Here is an 8,922-nt window from a genome sequence, read left to right as displayed (position 1 = left end):
AGAGAAATTTGAAAGAGGTGTGAGGTTCGACTTGCATGCATGTCATACGGCTACCACGCTATGATGGAAGGATAGCGCCCGTAGCAGGTATTAGGACAGAACACAAAACACCCCCTTCCGGGGCGGGTGTAGAGAGAGAATGATAATGGAAATCTTTTGCCATTGTATTGCTGCTGCACGATGATGGGAACGACTTTTAACACAGGTCAAACGTTGTGGTGAGGTTGGACGATGTAGTCACGAGGGGTGCTTCGCGCACACACTCGCTCGCTCGTAGGCCTAGAGAGAGCCTGATGCCTGAGCAAAATGTTCTATCCCAAAGAGGTCTGAATGCCCGGCGCGGCGTTCACCCCCCTAATAGGAGAAATACATACATACTCTGCTGTGTCACTCACTATATACGACGACGAGAATTCTGGTTGATCCTACCAGTAATATACGCTTGTCTCAAAGGTTAAGCCATGCATATCTAAGTACAAACAGATTTAATGTGAAACCGCATAAGGCTCAGTATAACAGCTATAATTTACAAGATCATTTACCTAGTTACTTGGATAACTGTGGAAAATCTAGAGCTAATACATGCAAAATGCAGGAACCTCGCGGAACCTGTGCAATTATTAGTCAAACCAATCGTCCTCCGTGACGCTGAAGTTGAAATCTGGATAATTTTGTTGATCGTATGGTCTCGCACCGACGACGGATCTTTCAAATATCTGCCCTATCAACTATTGATGGTAGTATAGAGATTCATGCTTTGGTACAACTGACTGAGTTGAGCCGCAGAGTGGATGGTACAATTGGCTGAGTTGAGCCGCAGAGTGGAGTGTGTCCTCGGCCTGAGACCAGTATAGGCCGATGGAATCAGCTCTGGCATGGGTGAGATGGCTTGGCAAGACCCCGGCTGTATTTCCCTACGGCCTAATGCGCATTTTTTTCAGATTCATGCTTTGGTACAACTGACTGAGTTGAGCCGCAGAGTGGATGGTACAATTGGCTGAGTTGAGCCGCAGAGTGGAGTGTGTCCTCGGCCTGAGACCAGTATGGGCCGATGGAATCAGCTCTGGCATGGGTGAGATGGCTTGGCAAGACCCCGGCTGTATTATACGGCCTAATGTGCATTTTTTTCAGATTCATGCTTTGGTACAACTGACTGAGTTGAGCCGCAGAGTGGATGGTACAATTGGCTGAGTTGAGCCGCAGAGTGGAGTGTGTCCTCGGCCTGAGACCAGTATAGGCCGATGGAATCAGCTCTGGCATGGGTGAGATGGCTTGGCGGGACCGCAGCTGTATTTCCCTACGGCCTAATGTGCATTTTTTTCAGATTCATGCTTTGGTACAACTGACTGAGTTGAGCCGCAGAGTGGATGGTACAATTGGCTGAGTTGAGCCGCAGAGTGGAGTGTGTCCTCGGCCTGAGACCAGTATAGGCCGATGGAATCAGCTCTGGCATGGGTGAGATGGCTTGGCAAGACCCCGGCTGTATTTCCCTACGGCCTAATGTGCATTTTTTTCAGATTCATGCTTTGGTACAACTGACTGAGTTGAGCCGCAGAGTGGATGGTACAATTGGCTGAGTTGAGCCGCAGAGTGGAGTGTGTCCTCGGCCTGAGACCAGTATAGGCCGATGGAATCAGCTCTGGCATGGGTGAGATGGCTTGGCGGGACCGCAGCTGTATTTCCCTACGGCCTAATGTGCATTTTTTTCAGATTCATGCTTTGGTACAACTGACTGAGTTGAGCCGCAGAGTGGATGGTACAATTGGCTGAGTTGAGCCGCAGAGTGGAGTGTGTCCTCGGCCTGAGACCAGTATAGGCCGATGGAATCAGCTCTGGCATGGGTGAGATGGCTTGGCAAGACCCCGGCTGTATTTCCCTACGGCCTAATGTGCATTTTTTTCAGATTCATGCTTTGGTACAACTGACTGAGTTGAGCCGCAGAGTGGATGGTACAATTGGCTGAGTTGAGCCGCAGAGTGGGCTCGTCGGCCAAACTGCTTCCTCTCGCCGGATTGCCGGGGCTACTTTTGGACCAAAAAGTACCTATAGGGAGGGTAGTATGAGCTGAGCTTCGAGTGGAAAAGCCGTACACGACGAATAGAGCTCAAGAGCTTGCTTACTTACTACCCGGTCGCGGTCGTCGTCGCGCTGAGAGAAATTTGAAAGAGGTGTGAGGTTCGACTTGCATGCATGTCATACGGCTACCACGCTATGATGGAAGGATAGCGCCCGTAGCAGGTATTAGGACAGAACACAAAACACCCCCTTCCGGGGCGGGTGTAGAGAGAGAATGATAATGGAAATCTTTTGCCATTGTATTGCTGCTGCACGATGATGGGAACGACTTTTAACACAGGTCAAACGTTGTGGTGAGGTTGGACGATGTAGTCACGAGGGGTGCTTCGCGCACACACTCGCTCGCTCGTAGGCCTAGAGAGAGCCTGATGCCTGAGCAAAATGTTCTATCCCAAAGAGGTCTGAATGCCCGGCGCGGCGTTCACCCCCCTAATAGGAGAAATACATACATACTCTGCTGTGTCACTCACTATATACGACGACGAGAATTCTGGTTGATCCTACCAGTAATATACGCTTGTCTCAAAGGTTAAGCCATGCATGTCTAAGTACAAACAGATTTAATGTGAAACCGCATAAGGCTCAGTATAACAGCTATAATTTACAAGATCATTTACCTAGTTACTTGGATAACTGTGGAAAATCTAGAGCTAATACATGCAAAATGCAGGAACCTCGCGGAACCTGTGCAATTATTAGTCAAACCAATCGTCCTCCGTGACGCTGAAGTTGAAATCTGGATAATTTTGTTGATCGTATGGTCTCGCACCGACGACGGATCTTTCAAATATCTGCCCTATCAACTATTGATGGTAGTTTAGAGATTCATGCTTTGGTACAACTGACTGAGTTGAGCCGCAGAGTGGATGGTACAATTGGCTGAGTTGAGCCGCAGAGTGGAGTGTGTCCTCGGCCTGAGACCAGTATAGGCCGATGGAATCAGCTCTGGCATGGGTGAGATGGCTTGGCAAGACCCCGGCTGTATTTCCCTACGGCCTAATGCGCATTTTTTTCAGATTCATGCTTTGGTACAACTGACTGAGTTGAGCCGCAGAGTGGATGGTACAATTGGCTGAGTTGAGCCGCAGAGTGGAGTGTGTCCTCGGCCTGAGACCAGTATAGGCCGATGGAATCAGCTCTGGCATGGGTGAGATGGCTTGGCAAGACCCCGGCTGTATTTCCCTACGGCCTAATGTGCATTTTTTTCAGATTCATGCTTTGGTACAACTGACTGAGTTGAGCCGCAGAGTGGATGGTACAATTGGCTGAGTTGAGCCGCAGAGTGGAGTGTGTCCTCGGCCTGAGACCAGTATAGGCCGATGGAATCAGCTCTGGCATGGGTGAGATGGCTTGGCGGGACCGCAGCTGTATTTCCCTACGGCCTAATGTGCATTTTTTTCAGATTCATGCTTTGGTACAACTGACTGAGTTGAGCCGCAGAGTGGATGGTACAATTGGCTGAGTTGAGCCGCAGAGTGGAGTGTGTCCTCGGCCTGAGACCAGTATAGGCCGATGGAATCAGCTCTGGCATGGGTGAGATGGCTTGGCAAGACCCCGGCTGTATTTCCCTACGGCCTAATGTGCATTTTTTTCAGATTCATGCTTTGGTACAACTGACTGAGTTGAGCCGCAGAGTGGATGGTACAATTGGCTGAGTTGAGCCGCAGAGTGGAGTGTGTCCTCGGCCTGAGACCAGTATAGGCCGATGGAATCAGCTCTGGCATGGGTGAGATGGCTTGGCGGGACCGCAGCTGTATTTCCCTACGGCCTAATGTGCATTTTTTTCAGATTCATGCTTTGGTACAACTGACTGAGTTGAGCCGCAGAGTGGATGGTACAATTGGCTGAGTTGAGCCGCAGAGTGGAGTGTGTCCTCGGCCTGAGACCAGTATAGGCCGATGGAATCAGCTCTGGCATGGGTGAGATGGCTTGGCAAGACCCCGGCTGTATTTCCCTACGGCCTAATGTGCATTTTTTTCAGATTCATGCTTTGGTACAACTGACTGAGTTGAGCCGCAGAGTGGATGGTACAATTGGCTGAGTTGAGCCGCAGAGTGGAGTGTGTCCTCGGCCTGAGACCAGTATAGGCCGATGGAATCAGCTCTGGCATGGGTGAGATGGCTTGGCAAGACCCCGGCTGTATTTCCCTACGGCCTAATGTGCATTTTTTTCAGATTCATGCTTTGGTACAACTGACTGAGTTGAGCCGCAGAGTGGATGGTACAATTGGCTGAGTTGAGCCGCAGAGTGGGCTCGTCGGCCAAACTGCTTCCTCTCGCCGGATTGCCGGGGCTACTTTTGGACCAAAAAGTACCTATAGGGAGGGTAGTATGAGCTGAGCTTCGAGTGGAAAAGCCGTACACGACGAATAGAGCTCAAGAGCTTGCTTACTTACTACCCGGTCGCGGTCGTCGTCGCGCTGAGAGAAATTTGAAAGAGGTGTGAGGTTCGACTTGCATGCATGTCATACGGCTACCACGCTATGATGGAAGGATAGCGCCCGTAGCAGGTATTAGGACAGAACACAAAACACCCCCTTCCGGGGCGGGTGTAGAGAGAGAATGATAATGGAAATCTTTTGCCATTGTATTGCTGCTGCACGATGATGGGAACGACTTTTAACACAGGTCAAACGTTGTGGTGAGGTTGGACGATGTAGTCACGAGGGGTGCTTCGCGCACACACTCGCTCGCTCGTAGGCCTAGAGAGAGCCTGATGCCTGAGCAAAATGTTCTATCCCAAAGAGGTCTGAATGCCCGGCGCGGCGTTCACCCCCCTAATAGGAGAAATACATACATACTCTGCTGTGTCACTCACTATATACGACGACGAGAATTCTGGTTGATCCTACCAGTAATATACGCTTGTCTCAAAGGTTAAGCCATGCATGTCTAAGTACAAACAGATTTAATGTGAAACCGCATAAGGCTCAGTATAACAGCTATAATTTACAAGATCATTTACCTAGTTACTTGGATAACTGTGGAAAATCTAGAGCTAATACATGCAAAATGCAGGAACCTCGCGGAACCTGTGCAATTATTAGTCAAACCAATCGTCCTCCGTGACGCTGAAGTTGAAATCTGGATAATTTTGTTGATCGTATGGTCTCGCACCGACGACGGATCTTTCAAATATCTGCCCTATCAACTATTGATGGTAGTTTAGAGATTCATGCTTTGGTACAACTGACTGAGTTGAGCCGCAGAGTGGATGGTACAATTGGCTGAGTTGAGCCGCAGAGTGGAGTGTGTCCTCGGCCTGAGACCAGTATAGGCCGATGGAATCAGCTCTGGCATGGGTGAGATGGCTTGGCAAGACCCCGGCTGTATTTCCCTACGGCCTAATGCGCATTTTTTTCAGATTCATGCTTTGGTACAACTGACTGAGTTGAGCCGCAGAGTGGATGGTACAATTGGCTGAGTTGAGCCGCAGAGTGGAGTGTGTCCTCGGCCTGAGACCAGTATAGGCCGATGGAATCAGCTCTGGCATGGGTGAGATGGCTTGGCGGGACCGCAGCTGTATTTCCCTACGGCCTAATGTGCATTTTTTTCAGATTCATGCTTTGGTACAACTGACTGAGTTGAGCCGCAGAGTGGATGGTACAATTGGCTGAGTTGAGCCGCAGAGTGGAGTGTGTCCTCGGCCTGAGACCAGTATAGGCCGATGGAATCAGCTCTGGCATGGGTGAGATGGCTTGGCAAGACCCCGGCTGTATTTCCCTACGGCCTAATGTGCATTTTTTTCAGATTCATGCTTTGGTACAACTGACTGAGTTGAGCCGCAGAGTGGATGGTACAATTGGCTGAGTTGAGCCGCAGAGTGGAGTGTGTCCTCGGCCTGAGACCAGTATAGGCCGATGGAATCAGCTCTGGCATGGGTGAGATGGCTTGGCAAGACCCCGGCTGTATTTCCCTACGGCCTAATGTGCATTTTTTTCAGATTCATGCTTTGGTACAACTGACTGAGTTGAGCCGCAGAGTGGATGGTACAATTGGCTGAGTTGAGCCGCAGAGTGGGCTCGTCGGCCAAACTGCTTCCTCTCGCCGGATTGCCGGGGCTACTTTTGGACCAAAAAGTACCTATAGGGAGGGTAGTATGAGCTGAGCTTCGAGTGGAAAAGCCGTACACGACGAATAGAGCTCAAGAGCTTGCTTACTTACTACCCGGTCGCGGTCGTCGTCGCGCTGAGAGAAATTTGAAAGAGGTGTGAGGTTCGACTTGCATGCATGTCATACGGCTACCACGCTATGATGGAAGGATAGCGCCCGTAGCAGGTATTAGGACAGAACACAAAACACCCCCTTCCGGGGCGGGTGTAGAGAGAGAATGATAATGGAAATCTTTTGCCATTGTATTGCTGCTGCACGATGATGGGAACGACTTTTAACACAGGTCAAACGTTGTGGTGAGGTTGGACGATGTAGTCACGAGGGGTGCTTCGCGCACACACTCGCTCGCTCGTAGGCCTAGAGAGAGCCTGATGCCTGAGCAAAATGTTCTATCCCAAAGAGGTCTGAATGCCCGGCGCGGCGTTCACCCCCCTAATAGGAGAAATACATACATACTCTGCTGTGTCACTCACTATATACGACGACGAGAATTCTGGTTGATCCTACCAGTAATATACGCTTGTCTCAAAGGTTAAGCCATGCATGTCTAAGTACAAACAGATTTAATGTGAAACCGCATAAGGCTCAGTATAACAGCTATAATTTACAAGATCATTTACCTAGTTACTTGGATAACTGTGGAAAATCTAGAGCTAATACATGCAAAATGCAGGAACCTCGCGGAACCTGTGCAATTATTAGTCAAACCAATCGTCCTCCGTGACGCTGAAGTTGAAATCTGGATAATTTTGTTGATCGTATGGTCTCGCACCGACGACGGATCTTTCAAATATCTGCCCTATCAACTATTGATGGTAGTATAGAGATTCATGCTTTGGTACAACTGACTGAGTTGAGCCGCAGAGTGGATGGTACAATTGGCTGAGTTGAGCCGCAGAGTGGAGTGTGTCCTCGGCCTGAGACCAGTATAGGCCGATGGAATCAGCTCTGGCATGGGTGAGATGGCTTGGCAAGACCCCGGCTGTATTTCCCTACGGCCTAATGCGCATTTTTTTCAGATTCATGCTTTGGTACAACTGACTGAGTTGAGCCGCAGAGTGGATGGTACAATTGGCTGAGTTGAGCCGCAGAGTGGAGTGTGTCCTCGGCCTGAGACCAGTATGGGCCGATGGAATCAGCTCTGGCATGGGTGAGATGGCTTGGCAAGACCCCGGCTGTATTATACGGCCTAATGTGCATTTTTTTCAGATTCATGCTTTGGTACAACTGACTGAGTTGAGCCGCAGAGTGGATGGTACAATTGGCTGAGTTGAGCCGCAGAGTGGAGTGTGTCCTCGGCCTGAGACCAGTATAGGCCGATGGAATCAGCTCTGGCATGGGTGAGATGGCTTGGCAAGACCCCGGCTGTATTTCCCTACGGCCTAATGTGCATTTTTTTCAGATTCATGCTTTGGTACAACTGACTGAGTTGAGCCGCAGAGTGGATGGTACAATTGGCTGAGTTGAGCCGCAGAGTGGAGTGTGTCCTCGGCCTGAGACCAGTATAGGCCGATGGAATCAGCTCTGGCATGGGTGAGATGGCTTGGCGGGACCGCAGCTGTATTTCCCTACGGCCTAATGTGCATTTTTTTCAGATTCATGCTTTGGTACAACTGACTGAGTTGAGCCGCAGAGTGGATGGTACAATTGGCTGAGTTGAGCCGCAGAGTGGAGTGTGTCCTCGGCCTGAGACCAGTATAGGCCGATGGAATCAGCTCTGGCATGGGTGAGATGGCTTGGCAAGACCCCGGCTGTATTTCCCTACGGCCTAATGTGCATTTTTTTCAGATTCATGCTTTGGTACAACTGACTGAGTTGAGCCGCAGAGTGGATGGTACAATTGGCTGAGTTGAGCCGCAGAGTGGAGTGTGTCCTCGGCCTGAGACCAGTATAGGCCGATGGAATCAGCTCTGGCATGGGTGAGATGGCTTGGCAAGACCCCGGCTGTATTTCCCTACGGCCTAATGTGCATTTTTTTCAGATTCATGCTTTGGTACAACTGACTGAGTTGAGCCGCAGAGTGGATGGTACAATTGGCTGAGTTGAGCCGCAGAGTGGGCTCGTCGGCCAAACTGCTTCCTCTCGCCGGATTGCCGGGGCTACTTTTGGACCAAAAAGTACCTATAGGGAGGGTAGTATGAGCTGAGCTTCGAGTGGAAAAGCCGTACACGACGAATAGAGCTCAAGAGCTTGCTTACTTACTACCCGGTCGCGGTCGTCGTCGCGCTGAGAGAAATTTGAAAGAGGTGTGAGGTTCGACTTGCATGCATGTCATACGGCTACCACGCTATGATGGAAGGATAGCGCCCGTAGCAGGTATTAGGACAGAACACAAAACACCCCCTTCCGGGGCGGGTGTAGAGAGAGAATGATAATGGAAATCTTTTGCCATTGTATTGCTGCTGCACGATGATGGGAACGACTTTTAACACAGGTCAAACGTTGTGGTGAGGTTGGACGATGTAGTCACGAGGGGTGCTTCGCGCACACACTCGCTCGCTCGTAGGCCTAGAGAGAGCCTGATGCCTGAGCAAAATGTTCTATCCCAAAGAGGTCTGAATGCCCGGCGCGGCGTTCACCCCCCTAATAGGAGAAATACATACATACTCTGCTGTGTCACTCACTATATACGACGACGAGAATTCTGGTTGATCCTACCAGTAATATACGCTTGTCTCAAAGGTTAAGCCATGCATGTCTAAGTACAAACAGATTTAATGTGAAACCGCATAAG

This window comes from Ochlerotatus camptorhynchus, unplaced genomic scaffold, assembly GCF_037179485.1.
Source record: "Ochlerotatus camptorhynchus isolate MF236.1 unplaced genomic scaffold, CSIRO-AGI_Acam_v1.1 ptg000588l, whole genome shotgun sequence".
NCBI lineage: Eukaryota > Metazoa > Arthropoda > Insecta > Diptera > Culicidae > Ochlerotatus > Ochlerotatus camptorhynchus.
This window is presented reverse-complemented; position numbering follows the sequence as displayed.